This window comes from Geotrypetes seraphini, chromosome 17 (assembly GCF_902459505.1).
Source record: "Geotrypetes seraphini chromosome 17, aGeoSer1.1, whole genome shotgun sequence".
Lineage (NCBI taxonomy): Eukaryota > Metazoa > Chordata > Amphibia > Gymnophiona > Dermophiidae > Geotrypetes > Geotrypetes seraphini.
The window spans coordinates 32955223-32971669 of NC_047100.1; the positions used below are offsets into that span (position 1 = coordinate 32955223).

At 42.2% G+C, this 16447-nt stretch overlaps 1 protein-coding gene across 1 annotated transcript in view; it reads right to left on the bottom strand.

Moving 5' to 3' along the window:
* Nucleotides 1–15263, bottom strand: part of SLC6A1 (solute carrier family 6 member 1) — a 69611-nt gene extending 54348 nt beyond the window's left edge. The window contains exon 1 of the mRNA XM_033926635.1: nucleotides 15112–15263. The gene's annotated coding sequence lies outside the window, so the exon portion shown is untranslated. The remainder of the gene's footprint in view (nucleotides 1–15111) is intronic.
* Between the last annotated feature and the right edge of the window lie 1184 nt (nucleotides 15264–16447).

Consider the following 16447-nt stretch of genomic DNA (forward strand, 5'->3'; position numbering starts at 1 on the left):
TCTCCAAGCACTGGCTATCAAATACTGGGTGAAGAACTTGTGCTGCAAACAACTTATGTTTTAGGTTTTTTTGTTTGCTTGACTTACCTGGTTTGCATTGTTTGACCAAACTGGAAGCAGTGGAAGAGAAGGTGAAGCTTGAACTGAGTATGATGTGTTTTCTTTGTTTTGTACCATGGATGAACTATACAGAGTGTTGAACTGACTTTGTGCAATAAAGTACATTTCTTTTCCAATTTAAAACTTGTCTGTGTTTCCCTACTCCACTCTCCAAGCCTCGTCTAACCGCTCGGCCGAGGTCTGTGTGCTCTGGGCAGGGCCATGCCCAGTCACAATATACAGTAAGTTTCTAAAGCTATGGGAAGATTTACGACTCTAATGTTTAAACAATGAAAAGAGCTATATATTTATTTAAAATGGACTGATGAAGAGTTTGGCATACTAACAGTTATAAGGACAGCAGTTGAGTTATACCATTCTCCATATACTGTAACTTTTTCTTGCTGCCTCCCCTAATCCAGCCTCTCTTCAGATTTAAATTTGTCTGATTGCAACTTTAATGGCCAGAATTCATGCATTCCCCATGGCAAACGTTAACCCCCCCCCCCAACTTTCCTTTATATGCTCAAGTAGAGCTGCTAACTGCAGTGTCCAAGGGATGGTATAAAATACTGTAACAAAAAGAACAATTGGCAGAACCCTACATTAACCTCTCAAAAGGCCTGTGCTGGCTTTATTTAAATAAAATTTAATAAAGGTGAGACACCTCAGTACGGGCCAAAGTTGAACACTTTAATACTGCTGTATAACTTTTATAGCCCCAGGCAAAAGACTTATGGGTGACCAGCACCAGGTTGAAAAACCTCAATAAGTCCTGCCCCGTACATCATTCGATCTCCGTAATAATAAATAGTGAATAAATAGTAAAAAGTAATTTCTTCACAACATGATAAGTAGCTTAAGTTCACAGATTATCACTTTTCTCAAATTTCCAGCTACAACATCAAATGCAGGAATCCTAGTTCCTTATAATTCCGTGGCCACAATATCTACCACAGAATTAGCTGTTCCCTCTAGAACTGAGGAAAACTAATAACCCTACTCTGCTGCCTCTTCTCATGGGATGCACCACACTGCTAGTTCAGACAATGCCTATCTCCTCCGAAACAGTTACGATTTCCCTCCCTCCATTCTTACTCACACGCCAGTTACTACTTCTCTCCCATCAAGCTGACTGAGGTGCTCTTTCCATTCTGCTCTCCTGTTGGTTCCTGTATTCTGTCAGTCTTCTCTAACCCCATCAACTCCTACATTGTTCCTCACTGCCTTTTGCTATAGAACTTTCTCACCACCGTTAGGCTGTTGCATTCTTTTCTTCACCCCTGGGCAGTTAGTTGTCACATGAGTTCTGGTGAGTACTGATAATAGCTGAGCCTGTCGGCATCATGAGCCTGAGTACAGAACCCTGCAGTAGTGGTGTCTACAGGCTGAGATGGTTCTGGAGATGGTGAATGAGAAACAACGTGGGAAGCACTGTCAGCAGATGTTACATAAAGACTAGAGTACAGAAGAACAGATGGGTGGATGGCTAAGAGAAGGGGGAAATCAGGAGTGAAAATGAAATAGAAGATTAATAGAAGAGCGGAAATAAGGATAAGTGAAGAGAAGAGGCCAGGGATGGAGGATCTTCAAAGCCAAACACACATTCCCAGATTTATAGACAGACTTCTCATTCCACATTGTCTAACTAGAACACTTTGACCCGGTATCCAACACCTTCTAATTATTCCTTCCCACCAGAAAGATTTTCTCTGTTACAGCACCTTCATTATGGAATTCCTTGCCCTCACATCACCGAGAAGAAATACCTATGGACAAATTTACAGCTAACCTAAAGACCTTCCTTTTTAAAGACGCATATGACAAGTAATCTCCAGACTTTAGGAAGATGAAAGAGCATATCCCCCTCCTTCTGTATTGACCGTTACTGGCTCTCTATCCTATCACAAATTGTATTCCCCCATCCCCCTTGTTTCATTATGTCTCTTAAGTCTGTTGTTGACTGTGTTCCCCCTTGATTTTAACTGCTTAGACAATTTTTAAAGCGGTATATCAAATTTTAAATAAAACTTGGAAAACTTAGGACAAAAAGGTCAAGCTGGACAGAGCAATGTACAGAGGGAGGACAGTTTGTGACTTAAACATTCTTGTAGGACTCATTGTTGAGGACTTTAGCCCAATGAATACTTTTCAATGAATAGACTCCAAGTGGATATAAATTTGGCTATAATTACTCATGTCAGGCATACCTCTCAAATTTATTGACTCTTTTTTTAGTAAATAAATGAAAAATACTCATGCAAGTATAAACACAATAGAATGCCTAAAACTAATTAGCCTTTCTGTTGGTATGACAATCTGTATAACAATTACCGTGCATTAGCATATTTTGAATAAATCCAGAAAATGATGGCCGACAAAGATCATAGTCTATTCAGTCTGCTCATCCACATCATCCACACCACTTACAATGTTTTTCTCTCCATCAGGGGTCATTCTTACTTTCCTTATGCTTTCTTGCAATCAGCTACTGTCTTCATCTCTACCATTTCTACCGAGAAGCTGCTCCAGGCATATACCACACTTTTCCTTAGATTTGTCTTAATCTACTCCTTGTGTACCTCATCCTATGACTGCTTGTCACAGAGCTTCCTTAAATTGAAAGAGACTCATTACCTCTGCACTTATACCATGGAGGTTAAGCTGTACAGGTTGGAAAAATCTGTTTATTTCTTTGGGATCCTGCCAGGTACCTTATCATCTACAAAATAGGTGTCCGTAAGTGCTAATCTTGTAAATATTTTAATGGCCGCATGCTAATTATGACCTTAGTGCATAAACCAAAAAACGTGGAGAGCCATAATCAAAAGAAACGTCTAAGTCCGATTTGGACTTAGGATGTTAGTCGCCCAAAGTCGGCACCGGTAAAATGTTCATTCTCAAAAAGTACATCTAAATGATTCCGTTTTTTGAAAATAGCCTCTGTATGTCTAAGCGTTTGATCGTCTAGACCGCCACTACATCTATCTTTATACCACATTCTCAACCAAAAATCCGTCCAAGTCCCAAATGCCCAGAACAAGACCTTTTGGACATGGGTTTTTAAAACCCGGCACTTTTGTCCGCGTTTTGAAAAGCTTCCCGTCAAAATCACGTTGGGAAGGGGCATCCACACATGCATGGTCGCAACGCAGCGAGATCACGTGCATGCATGGGTACGCACGAGACCATTGTGTCATGTCTGTCCATGCGCGAATGCCATCTGGGGGCAGAGCTGGCGTGGAACAGGGTGCGACACAGACAGAACTGGGCAGGCCTGGGGGCATGGTCTCTGGGTCTGGATTTTCCTTTAGGAAAATCTGGTAACCCTAGGTATATCAAATCAAAATAAGTATAACCATAACCAGAGCAGGTATTACATATATAGAGCAGTGAGACTCGGGTTGCAACTGCTCTGGAATAGATGTCAGTCTTTTCTCTGCTCAGTAAATGTCAAATCTTTAGTGAAAAATACCCAGTTGTCAATTTTTGTTTCTTCAGGTATTATCACAATTTATAGGAGGAAGAACATTGTCCTCTTTAGATTTGTGGATTAGAATGTGTTTACAGGAGTTTTTCATGTTATCCCGGGAAGCAAACTGAAAATGCTGAGATAAATCCTCTAGACTAGAGTGTCAGAATTATATATAAAAAAAATAAAATAAAATACTCCCCTGAATTCAGTGAAGGTCATGCATTTTCACATTATAGCATCGGAGAAATATTAATGCAGCAGGGGATGTGCTAACTTTTCCTATTCACGTCCCCGAGAGATAAATTCACATCTGCTCTGTGTAACACAGCAGCTAACACTCCAGCTGCTGCCTCCAGTTTGCTTTGCTTTTTTGGCAGCTACCCTGCTTCTGGTTTTTTTTAATTTATACTCTTAATGTAAATATTTCAGAATTGCATAAATATGTTACATGAGGTAGATCCCCTCTCAGGAAAAACACCGGCTCTGTTCTTATTATGTTTGACATAAGAATGATGTTAAGAACATAAGAATGGCTTTTACTGGATCAGACCATCTAGCCCAGTAGTCCGTTTTCACTGAGGCCAATTCAAGTCACAAGTACCTGTCAAAACCCCAAAATATTAGCAGCATTCCATGCCACCGATCCAGGACAAGCAGTGGCTTCTCCCATGTCTATCTCGACAGCAGTTTATGGACTTTTCCTCCAGGAACTTGTCTAAACCTTTTTTAAAACCAGTTACATTAACCGATCTTACCACATCCTCTGGCAACGCATTCCGGAGCTTAACTATTCTCTGAGTGAAAGAATATTTCCTCCCATTTGGTTTTAAAAGTGTTACTCTGTAACTTCATTGAGTGACCCCCTAGTCTTTGTAAATCTTGATGCAGTAAAAATGGATCCACTTCCCATTCTACATCACTCAGGATTTTGTAGACTTCAATCATATCTCTCCTCAGCCGTCTCTCTTCCAAGCTGAAGAGCCTTAACCTCTTTAGTCTTTCCTCAAATGAGAGGAGTTCCATCCACATTAACATCTCGGTCGCTCTTCTTTGAACCTTTTCTAGCGCCACTATATATTTCTTGAGATAAAGAGACCAGAATTGAACGCAATACTCCAGATGAGGTCGCACCATGGAGTGATATAGGAGCATTATAACATTCTTAGTCTTGTTGTGTTTGGGTGGTGAATGAGAGAGAGGAGTCAAAGATGACCCCAAGACTATGAGCAGACAAAACAGGAAGGTGAGAGTGTTGTCCACACAGACGGAGAATGAGGGAAGTGGAGAGGTGGGATTCGGGCAGCTTATTCCTATAGATAGATGCAGCTACCTCCACAACTCCAGCTTCCACCTCATTACATACAAAAAAAAAAATCCATTATACATAGCCAAGCCACGCAATACCATTGTATCTACTCTGACCCAAGAGTCGTAGATAGACACCTCAAAGTCCTGACTGAATCCTTCAAACAAAAAGGTTAGAGCCCCAATATAATCTCCAAGAATATTTCCTCCTCCCTTGAAATACCTAGGGAAAACCTATTGTATTGCAGTACAAAGGCAAGAAAACCATAGAGTCCTTCTGGTGGTGATATATAATACAGAGCTGGAAAAACTGAGAAAAATGATAAAAGATCTACAGCCACTACTTAAGGAGGATGAATTACTGAAAGAAATATTCCCAGCTCCACCTGACAGCCACCTAATCTGAAACCAAGACTAGTGAAAAACAAACTCCCAGCACAAGCTCACAAAGAGAATGGCACATATCCCTGCAATATAACAAACTGTAAACTATGGCCACCTTTTACCATGGTGATTAGCGCGCCCTGGCGCGGTAACCATATCAAAGACCTTAAAATCCCTATGGGCTTTGGTGTGGTTACCGCGAGACACTCACTAATGCCACTTAGTAAAGGGGGCATATGGAGGAGAGTGTGGTACAGTGGTTAGAGCTAAAGCCTCAGCATCTTGAGGTTATGGGTTCAAATCCCACGCTGCTCCTTGTGACCCTGAGCAAGTCACTTAATCCTCCGCTGACCCAGGTACATTAGATAGATTGTGAGCCCACTGGGACAGATAGGGGAAAATGCTTGAAGTTTCTGCATGTAAAACTGCTTTGAATGTGGTTGTGTAGCTACACAAAGATGGCATACAAGTCCCTATCCGTTATCTCTATGCCAACACATTTCACAGGACTCTACAGTCACTGACATATGAAAAACATTCAGTATAAGGGGATTCTGATGCTCATCTTCTAATGCAGAAGGGCGCTACAATGGAGAAACAAGCCAGATGCTACAGACTAGGATCAGTCTACACAGATATCGAATTAAACATTGCAATGCCAACCAGGATATCTGTTGGACAACAGTTCAGAAAAGCAGAACACCTCATCAATGATTTTATGGTGATAATGTTAAAAGGAAATTATATGACAATCCAAGAAAGTAAGACCTTTGAAATCAAAACGATAAAATATTTTGACATTCATCAGACAGGACTTAACAAAGATCTTAGGACCAGATTCTCAAAACTTAAGGTTGCCTTTAACACGGTCACTAAACCCGTTCCAGCCGGTTTAGTATGCACGTATTTTAGTAGCAGATTACTAAAATAGCTTACCGTGGTCTTTTCCAAGTTTTCATGCAGTCTCCGATACTGCCATGCAAATGTAGTACAAGGTCATTGCCGAGTGATTCCCTAACCTCATTTTCTGACAGGTCTGAGCTGTCGTAGCCTTACTTTCTGATTGGCTCAGGCACTGTTAAGAATGACAGCTCAGACACCCCCCCATGTAAATTAAAATTTAAAAAACAAACCCCAAATTGATCAACAGGAGAGATGCCCACTCTCTCTTGCCGTGTCGCACAATCACCAGATACTGTTAGCGTGTGGAAGCGCTGGGGAGGGGCTTAAGTCTCTGATTGGTCCAGATACCTAACGTCCCTTCCTGGGTAATCAGAGCCTTAGGCCCCTCACCAGCACATCCAAGGATGCACTGGGAAGGCCCACCATTTTGTAAGAGGCAGACCTGCCAGCTAGATCAGGTAGGCATCCCTCCAGCCAGATTTTCTGAATAAGGTAGGGGGGGGGGCTCATTTTGGGCATGAGGGGAGTTGGGTGATGGCAAGAGAGAGTGGGCATCTCTCACACTGTGGGATATGTATATGTGTAGAGTTTGGGGCATGGGGGGAGAGAGTAGGCATCTCTCCCGTTGCCAGGGGGTGTGAGGAAGATGTACGATGCGGCAGGAGAGTGGGCATCTCTCCTGCCAGTCTTTGATTTGGTTTTTTATTATGCGGATGTATTCTGCGCATGTGCTGATCGCTACCACCAGCAACTCATCTGAAGTAAATTTGGCGAGCCTACACTCCGTTCAGCGAATTTCATTTGCATGTGCTGTTTTGGGAGAATGACTCACCTTTTTTAATTGTTACAAGAATGGCTTCAACAGTGGCCTGTCAGTTTTTAACTAAAAATTTGTTTTACTGCTTTGTCACCTTCTTATCATCTCCCTGTTTTCTCACCTTACCCACCCCTTTCCTCTTCCTGTGAGACTGCCATTGGAATGCTTTTATGTTTCACTTATACTGTATATTCTGATATTTCCAAACATTTGCTTATTTCTGATCTGAAGAAGACGGGTTAAATGCATCGTGTTAGTCCTATTTCACGGATAAGTGACTAACAAAGCTACCACACGTTTTTATTATCAACAAGCCCAACAAGGATACCCCAGGTAGAAAATATTTGTCAAACTCTCGTGCACTCATCTTCAAATTCCCGGTGAACCTGTGCTTAGCCAGTGTGTGTGGTCTGAGCATGGATGGACAGCCCCTACCTCTGTGTACAAGACAGGTTGCTGAGATGAAGGGAGGCAACACAAAGATAACTTTCTGTTTTCCTTGTAGAAAAGTTTGGATGTTCTTAAAGAAGCCAAAAGGGAGCCTTTAACTTTCAAGGCTAGAAACTAAAGTAAATAGAACCTTTGTGGGGACAAATGACGCGATGGAGGTTTAGGTTTTGTATGGTATTTGTATTTATAAACTGTTTACCCGTTGATCAAATGTTTCCTCTGCTGTTTAGGATTAAATTGAGATGTTTCACATGTTACTTGAATAAACACCACTATTTTTTGCCTGTTCAGGAAAAGATTAAAGACATCTCTCTTCATCTCACAGACATCCTTAAAATGACATGAAAACACTGAACTCACCTATCAATAACGCTATATCACAAATGTAACTCAACTTGTAAGCCGCAATGATTCCAGGTTGAAATTTGCTGGATATAAGAAGTTGTATTGTAAATGAAATAGAACTAAAAGTTGCAATAGGAATGGGGAAGTGCAAGCAAGGTTAGGGTTACCAGACGTACGGATTTCCCTTTTGAGGACATGTCCACGGGTCCGGACGGCTTTTCAAAACCTGGCACTTTGTCTGGATTTTGAAAAGAAATTGCGTTGGGAGAGGGGATCGACGCAGGTGCACACGCAAATTCATGCGACATCAGTGTCGCATGTGCGGATGCCTTCCTGCCTGAAGAACAGGCAGAGGGGGAGGGAGCTGGGGTGCACCGGGGCAGGGAAGCATGGAAGTGGGCGGGCCTAGGAGGTCTGGATTTTACCGACATAAAATCTGGTAACCCTAGACTCAACGTCCACTTCAAGAACCGTAGACTGAGTAAATTAATGAGCACAGAGCTGTGAGAGGGTTAGAACAAAAGTACATTTGAAGTTCAAACCTGGCTGAAATGAGTCCGATTTGACTTTGAATTGTTTGCATGATCCACTTTCTGTTTCTTCGTATTGAACTGCCTCATTACTTAACAAGGACAGAAAAATAGCAGCCAAGACTGTGGCTTCAAGGCTAGGAAAGGTCACCGGAAGATTGATTCAAACAATTCAGCCTGCGTTCATTAAGGGGAAGCTTATCACAGGCAAATACTTGGATGTAGTGAAGACTGTCAGTTGTGTGGTGTGAAGCTATTTATTCCTACCAAGGAGAAATTACCAGAAGTCCGGATTTACCCGGTAATGTCCCCTTTTTAGAGAACTGTCCAGGTGCCCGGATGGGTTTTCAAAACTCGGCGCTTTGTCCAGGTTTTGGAATCCATTGAGCTTGGGGAGGGCGTGTCTGGAGGGCATCTGCTCATGCATGGATGTGATGCGGAGATGTCACATGAGCACATGTGCAAATACCCTCTAGACATGGCCCCGAAGAGATAGGATTTGTGGACAGAAGGGGGGGAGGGGCATAACAGGGCGGGGCCATGCGTCCTCTTGTTTTTTTTTAAACAAAATCTAGTAGCCCTAGTTCCAACAGCAGGCTAAGAATCTATCAAAGTATGATTGAATCCCATCTTCAGCATTTAGGGGCCATTTTACAAAGAAGCGTCAAAAGGCGGCCTGCACTATGATTATTGTGTGGGTTTCTAGTGTCCTGAGGCTAGGGTTATCAGATTTTACTTTGGGAAAATTCAGACCCATGGCCACACCCCCAGGACCACTCAGTTCTGCCTCTGTCACGCCCTGTTCTGCCCCCACCCCAGACAGCATCTGCAAATGGGTGGCCGCGATGCAGTGACATCACACAAACGTGCGCATGCATGGATGCCCCATGGATGTTCTGCACATGCATGGATGCCCCTTCCCGATGCAATTTTGTCGGGACGGGTTTTGAAAAGCCATAAGGACCCCCGGACATGTCCTCAAAAGGACATGTCCAGGGAAATCCGGACATTTGGTAACCCTAGCTGAGGCCACTTTTAGCGCAGTTGTAAAATGCCATTTGTGCAGTAATGGCCACGTGCTAATCTTCTCCTTAGGCGAAACAAAAAGAGAAAGAAGCGAGTTTTCCCCCCAAAATATACATCAATAAAAACAAAAAGAGGCAGACAAGATGTCCAAAAACAACCAAATAGTTACTTTATTAGTACAAATACTTAAATACCATAAAAGTCTGTGGTTTTTAGAGTCTATCAAACGTGACGAGACGACCTATCTTATCAAGATAGATCCTTGCTCATAGGGACTACTCCGAAGACCTAAATCGTTTAGCGCACCTTCATAAAAGAACCCCTAAATGAAGAAAAATAAGCCTGAAGGCATAAGCCTGAAGTTTAGCCAATTCTGCAGAAAAAGAAAATTGATGGTGTTTGACAGCATCCTTCTAGCAGGTCCGGATTCTCTAAATGGCGTTACCTTAAAAGTGGCCACTAATTGCGTGTCAATTACACAATGGCGCCATTTAGAGAATCGCACCTCTGGCAAAGGTAGGCGCTGGAAATGTTGGCCAGGGTTTTCAAGGCCTACATACGTGGTCGCATTTGTAGACATGATTCTGGCACTGGTTTTTTTTAGTGTTAGTATTGCTCGTCTCTTATTTCAGCGCCTATAAAAATAAGGAGAATCCCAGGACATAGAACATAACAAATTCACTTATATACCGCAGTAACCTCAATCCAACACAGTTGACAACAATCAAGAGATTGTACACGCACAGTGTATTTTAATCACATTCAAATAAGTAGGTCCTTAGCATTTTTCTAAAGGAAAGATATGAGTTAGCATGAGAGATCAGTTGCACTTTGTATTTGTGTGCTTAGTTGCAAGCTTAATATGTGTGAATTGCTAATAATAATAATAATGATAGTAGTATGAATAGTTATCAGGCAGGGAGCGTTCTGCTCTCACGGTGTGGGGAGATATTATTCCTCTCGTATGAGGAAAGACTAAAACGGTTAGGGCTCTTCAGCTTGGAAAAAGACGGCTGAGGGGAGATAGGATTGAAATCTACAAAATCCTGAGTGGAGCAGAACAGGTACAGGTGGATCGATTTTTCACTCTGTCAAAAATGACAAAGACTAGGGGACACTCGATGAAGTTACAGGGAAATACTTTTAAAACCAATAGGAGGAAATTTTTTTTTCACTCCAAGAATAGTTAAGCTCTGGAACACATTCCTAGAGGTTGTGGTAAGAGCGGATAGCGTAGATGGTTTTAAGAAAGGTTTGGAAAAGTCCATAGTCTGATATTGAGAAAGACACAGGGGAAGCCACTGCTTGCCCTGGATCAGTAGCATGGAATATTGCTACAACTTGGGTTTTGGCCAGGTACTAGTGACCTGGATTGGCCACCGAGAGAACGGGCTACTGGGCTTGATGGACCATTTGTCTGATCCAGTGGGGCTATTCTTATGTTCTTTTGTAATTCTATGAGCGGAGCAGGTACCACCGCTGCCAGAGCCAAAACCTGTGCTATGCGTCTGTAAAAGAGGGGGGGAAAGCTGGTGCACAGTCGGCAAGACCTTCTACTCAAGCCTCATTTCAATCGGCCACCAATCCAATCGTTTCAACACTGGATTGATGAGCTTGATCCAGGCCGTTCCCGTAATCATTCTTGATGCGATATTCTGAATGACCTGCAGCGCTTTGATTTTAACTTTCACGATATGTATACAAGGAAAGAATGGGACAAAAATAATCTATTGGCGTTATGAAATACATATGTCAAAAAATAGTAGCGAGTGGAATAGTAGTGAGTGAACAGAAGAACTGAATACAAATATTTCTGATCATAATTCCCACGACAGGCAGAAAATTTATGGCTGCCAAGAAAACTAATGAAATCTGTTAAGCCCCTTTATATGCAAACTTTGGTTCACATTCATTTGAGTATTTCGAAAGCCTGTTGCCTCAATTCTAGTCTAAAGGCTTGATTTACTAAAGAGGTTTATCCCCTCTATGTTATGATTATGGGATAAATGTGTCTTTTGCCTGGGAATGTCATTTTTTGATACAAAAATCTACCATATTGACTTCTAGACAAATACAAAACCTAGAATCAATATTCAGGGACGAACTCTCCGCTACAGCAGTTACATTAACTTGCACGGCACACACACTGTTGTCAAGGCAACCGGGCTCTTTCTACCAACACTGTTATTATGGCTATTATCGGCTTTTATACTCATTGCATCCAAGCCATTATTTGGAACTGCAGTTTTTTCAACTAATAGCCCTCATGGATAGGAAATCTGCAAGCACAAAGATACAAACTAACACTAGCTTTCTTTTTTCCTATAGACCAACTCAGCTGGAAGCATGAAGCAATATGGAGCTTTTTGGTCAATCGACCAAATTTCTACATGGCATAGATGTCTTTTAACTAGGGTGGAGTAAGTAGCCAAGAGATAGGTCTATAAATTGTTGCCCAGAGGGAACCTGGTAGGAGCCTGTTTTATAAAGGAACATAGGTATCTATTTTCCATTACAGAATAGTCATGTTACAGCTTAGATATATACAAGAGCAATTAATGGCAGTCATTGAGCTGAATGCAATATGGTTATTATTGCTGTGGCTGGAGCTAAAAACTGCGCTACGATTTTATAAAAAGAGGGGCGGGGCTAAATAGTGCTCAGAAAAAGTAAATGAGAGACCAAACTTAGGGTCAAGCCCCAACATAATCTCTCTTCTCCTTTATTCACTGCACTTGTGAATATATATATATTTTTTTGTGTGTATTTATTCACCACTTATAGCCTAAGTCAGGGGTAGACAATTCCGGTTCTCGAGAGCCGGAGCCAGGTCAGGTTTTCAGGATATCCACAATGAATATGTGTGAGATGGATTTGCATGCATTGCCTCCTTGAGATGCAAATCTATCTCATGCATATTTATTGTGGATATCCTGAAAACCTGACCTGGCTCCAGCTCTCGAGGACTGGAATTGCCTACCCCTGGCCTAAGTGGTTTACATTCAGGTACTCAAGCATTTTTTCCTATCTGCCCTGGTGAGCTCACACTCTATCTAAAGTACCTGGGGCAGTGGGGGATTAAATGACTTCGTAAATGAAGTCTAGATTAGGGGTCTCAAAGTCCCTCCTTGAGGGCCGCAATCCACTCGGGTTTTCAGGATTTCCCCAATGAATATGCATGAAATCTATGTGCATGCACTGCTTTCAATGCATATTCATTGGGGAAATCCTGAAAACCCGACTGGATTACGGCCCTCAGGGAGGGACTTTAAGATCCCTGGTCTAGATGAAATGTAGATGGCCAGATGTGCTGGTTCTCATTGCACTTGCTTTTCTTCATTCATGTGGTTTACCTGAGTATATCTTTAACATTTAGCTGCAGCCATTTATGTTTAGAAAGTTTCGTGCATAAATTGACTTTTTAACTAATTAAATTGTGCATGCAAATTGGAATACATACAGATTTGCACGCACAACTTTAGTCATGGTATACAGAATACGGAGGTTAGAGAGCAATTCTGTAACAGTGAGCCTATATTTAGGTGCCTGAAAGATGCCTATGTGGCACCTTTTTAATAAAAGGAAGGTAGGCATCTACTGTCCTTTACAGAATATTAGCATAACCAGGTATATATCCTCCACCTTTAGTTAGGTGTGATCAATTCGTGTTCGAATCCTAGCAACTTGATGAATTACAGATCTAAAAAAAAAAAAAAAAAAATTGGTTTTGAGCTAATCTGTTAAGGTCCTCGAATGTCATCCCCATGATTGTTTTCAACGTGTCTAGGCAAATCTCCTTCTTCGCCTGGTTCCTTCGATCTTTCAAAATATCATGTCCTTCTCCAATGATCTTTCTCTTCTGACAGTGTGACCATAAGACGGTCGTAGCTTCATCATTTGGGCTTTGAGCGATACAGACAGTTTGATCTCTTCCAGAATTTGTTAATTCTTCCCGCAATCCATGGCACACAAATTCCTTCTCCAGCACCAAAGCTCAAATGAGTCGATCTTCTTTCTATCTTTCCAGGAGCCCACACAGTCCGCTAAAAAGAGGATATGTCCAGGTTTTCCCAGACATCCGGTAACCCTAAGAAAGACAGATTTATGGAGAAGCTTGACACACTAATGGACATAACTGCAAGTGTGAAATAGAGCTATATTGATGTGGGATACAATTCTGCCTGTGTCAGTAGAATACACATACTTTGTATCCTGGAGCACTTCCTCCATTAAAGGCTTGGGATAACGGCAAAGCTTTCACCAGTGTCCTGATGTACAGATAGTCTTTGTTTTTGTGAAGCCTCTTAGGGAGTGTATGCCAGAGTGTGGGGCTACTCCAGAGAAGGCTTGTTGATGGGTGTCGCATCAAGTGATGTCATCTGGAAAAGGGATGGTCAGGGATACTCCTTGAGAGGACCTTAGCAATCTATAACCACTTGGCTGGTCCACCACTAAAACTGCCCTGATTGATATAAAATTCATACTTATTCCCTGTGATCTATGCATTATTTCTAAAAGAAAAACTACGCATATATCCTTCCTTGAAAACTGCTGATGACAAAGGTTCCTACAGAACTTTGTACCTTCCTTTACTACAGGTACTTTTTCCAGGCAAAGTAGCACATATAGAGGGCCATTTTTGAAAAAGACGTCTAAGTCTGACTTAGATGTTTCCCTCTAGATGTCCAAATATATATATATTTTTTTGAATCACCAATTTGGATGTCTTGGCTAAACCAGTGGATTCCAACCCTGTCCTGGAGGACCACCAGCTAGTCAGGTTTTCAGGATAGCCCTAATGAATATGTATGAAAGAGATTTGAATGTAATGAAGATGATATGAGTGCAGATCTGCCCCATACATATTGTGGCCGGGCATGGCCGATTGGACGTGTCCAGGGGCCATTACCCTAAGCCACATAGACCTCAGCCACGCGAAAGCTGGGAAGGACTGCAATAAAGTTCAAAAATAGTGCAAAACACTTATGTGCCACAAAAGAAATCTTTATTTCACACCAGACTTGGTGCATTTAACTCAAGTTAGTAGCAATTCAAAATGAGTTCCAAACTACAAGCAAACAATAGTCCTGGCACAAAAATACAAAACAAAAACAATCCATTTGATTCCTTTAGTTGGCTTGTTGCCATCCGCTGGCTTCTATTTCAGCCTTTTTAATGGCCCTGCCACACTCGGCTAGGCCCTTCCCGGCCCAGCCACTGTTTGCCACCTGGCTTGTTCAAACAGCTTCTGCTAAGATTTCTTATAAGTCTTTTCACTGGAGAAAAGTTCACTTTAGGGTTTTCTTAGCTAAAATACCCCCAGAGATGTTGGGATCTGTACCTGCCCTGTAGATTTTGGTGTAGAAAAATCCCAACCAAGATCCCACTAGATTTTGAATGAGTTCCCCAGTTCTCTGGCCAGCAGTGCTTCAAGTAACCAATTTTCATGCACTGCCCCCAAACAGCATAACCGAAAAACAAAAATCAGTCCTGCTTGGATTTAGGCTGTGCAGTTTTTCCCTGCCAGTTCCATGCAACAAGTTGAAAAAAAACCCCAACTCTTTCAGCCAAAAGGCTTTAAATAATACAGCCTGGCTAGTCTGGAATCTTCACCAATAATTTCCCTTTGATAAACTCCAAACTTTTTCTACTGTTCCTCAGCCCCACTCCATTAAATCCTCACTCATTTCTTCCATACTCTGAGCTTCATTCATTTCTATATCATCTTCATTTATGAAAGAGTCCTCAACAAAATCCTCCCAATCTTGAGGTCCTACCTGCCCTTCTACAGTATAAGGCTCTGGTGCACTTCTGTTTGCTGACAGAGAAGGTCTGGTTCCCTTATCTCTCCCTGTTGGGTTTCTTCTCTGTGGCTCAGTATGTGGTTCAATGTCTGCCTCCCTGCAACCAGGAGCCCCACCCTTTTCTCTCTCAGTGGCTAACTTCCTGTGCTGGAGTGCAGGTGCGCCCTTAGTTCTGGCTAATTCTGAGCTCAGGTGCTTGTTGAGCTCAAACCAGTTCTGGAGCTAGGCACTGGAACTGTTCCAGCCCTGGCTTTAGGAATTCTCTGCCCTTGGCCTGATGGGATTTGTAGTCCTATTGCCATGCTTTTCACTTGCTGCTTAGAAAAAGGTAAACAGGCATGAGGAGTCTTTATCTCCTTCTCTCTACTGCTATGCAAAGGCATTTTCTTTCTTGTCAGTGCCCTAGGAGGAATTTTAGGCTTACCTACTGTTTTTTCTGGGACAATTCCCTACTTCGCTCATCAGTTCTAGGGCACTGCAAGGATTCCTTTGCCTTCACATGGGGTTCCCTGTGACAATATTTATTAGGGCTATGCTGAAAACCCAACTGGATAGTGGTCCTCCAGGACAGGGTTGGGGACCACTGGTCTAGACCACCAGGACGTCTAACTTTATTTGCCATTTTTGACCACAAAAATATCCAAGTTAGAAACGTGCAAAACAGCATCGTTTAGTCATGGGAAGGGCCACTATTCTAATGGACTGGCCACAGTGACATGCCAACAGAGCAATGGGTCACCTTAGAGGGCACTGCTGTCAACTTCACATAAAGGGTGCCAGATATACATCTCACCATATATGCCTTATAATTTATTGTGAGCCCTCCAAACCCACTATAACCACCTGTCTACCACCCCAATAGCCCTTATGACTGTAAGTGGCACCTATATGGCAGTATAGTAGGGTTTTGGTGGGTTTTAAAGGGCTCATAGTAAACACCATAGATGTTTTGGTTAGAGTGCTTATGGGTCTGGGTCCTCTGTGATTCATTAGCCCACCCCAAAACTTCTAAGTTCCATCCAGGACATCTTAAGAAAGGTTTGATTATCTCTGCAAGGCTTCCAAATCTAGCACACCCACGCCCGCCCATAACATGCCTCTTAACACACATCCTTGAATTCTGGATGCACTACAGAGGAAATGTCTCTCTAGATGTCCAAGAAAACAGATTGGTGATTAGATTCGTCCTGGTGATTAGAACATCCAAGTGCCAACTTAGGGGGATTTTTGGATGTTTTAGTTTTTTTTAATTATGCCATTAATAGCTTTAAAAATGCAACACATGTATGGTGCTAACTTGCCAGGGCTA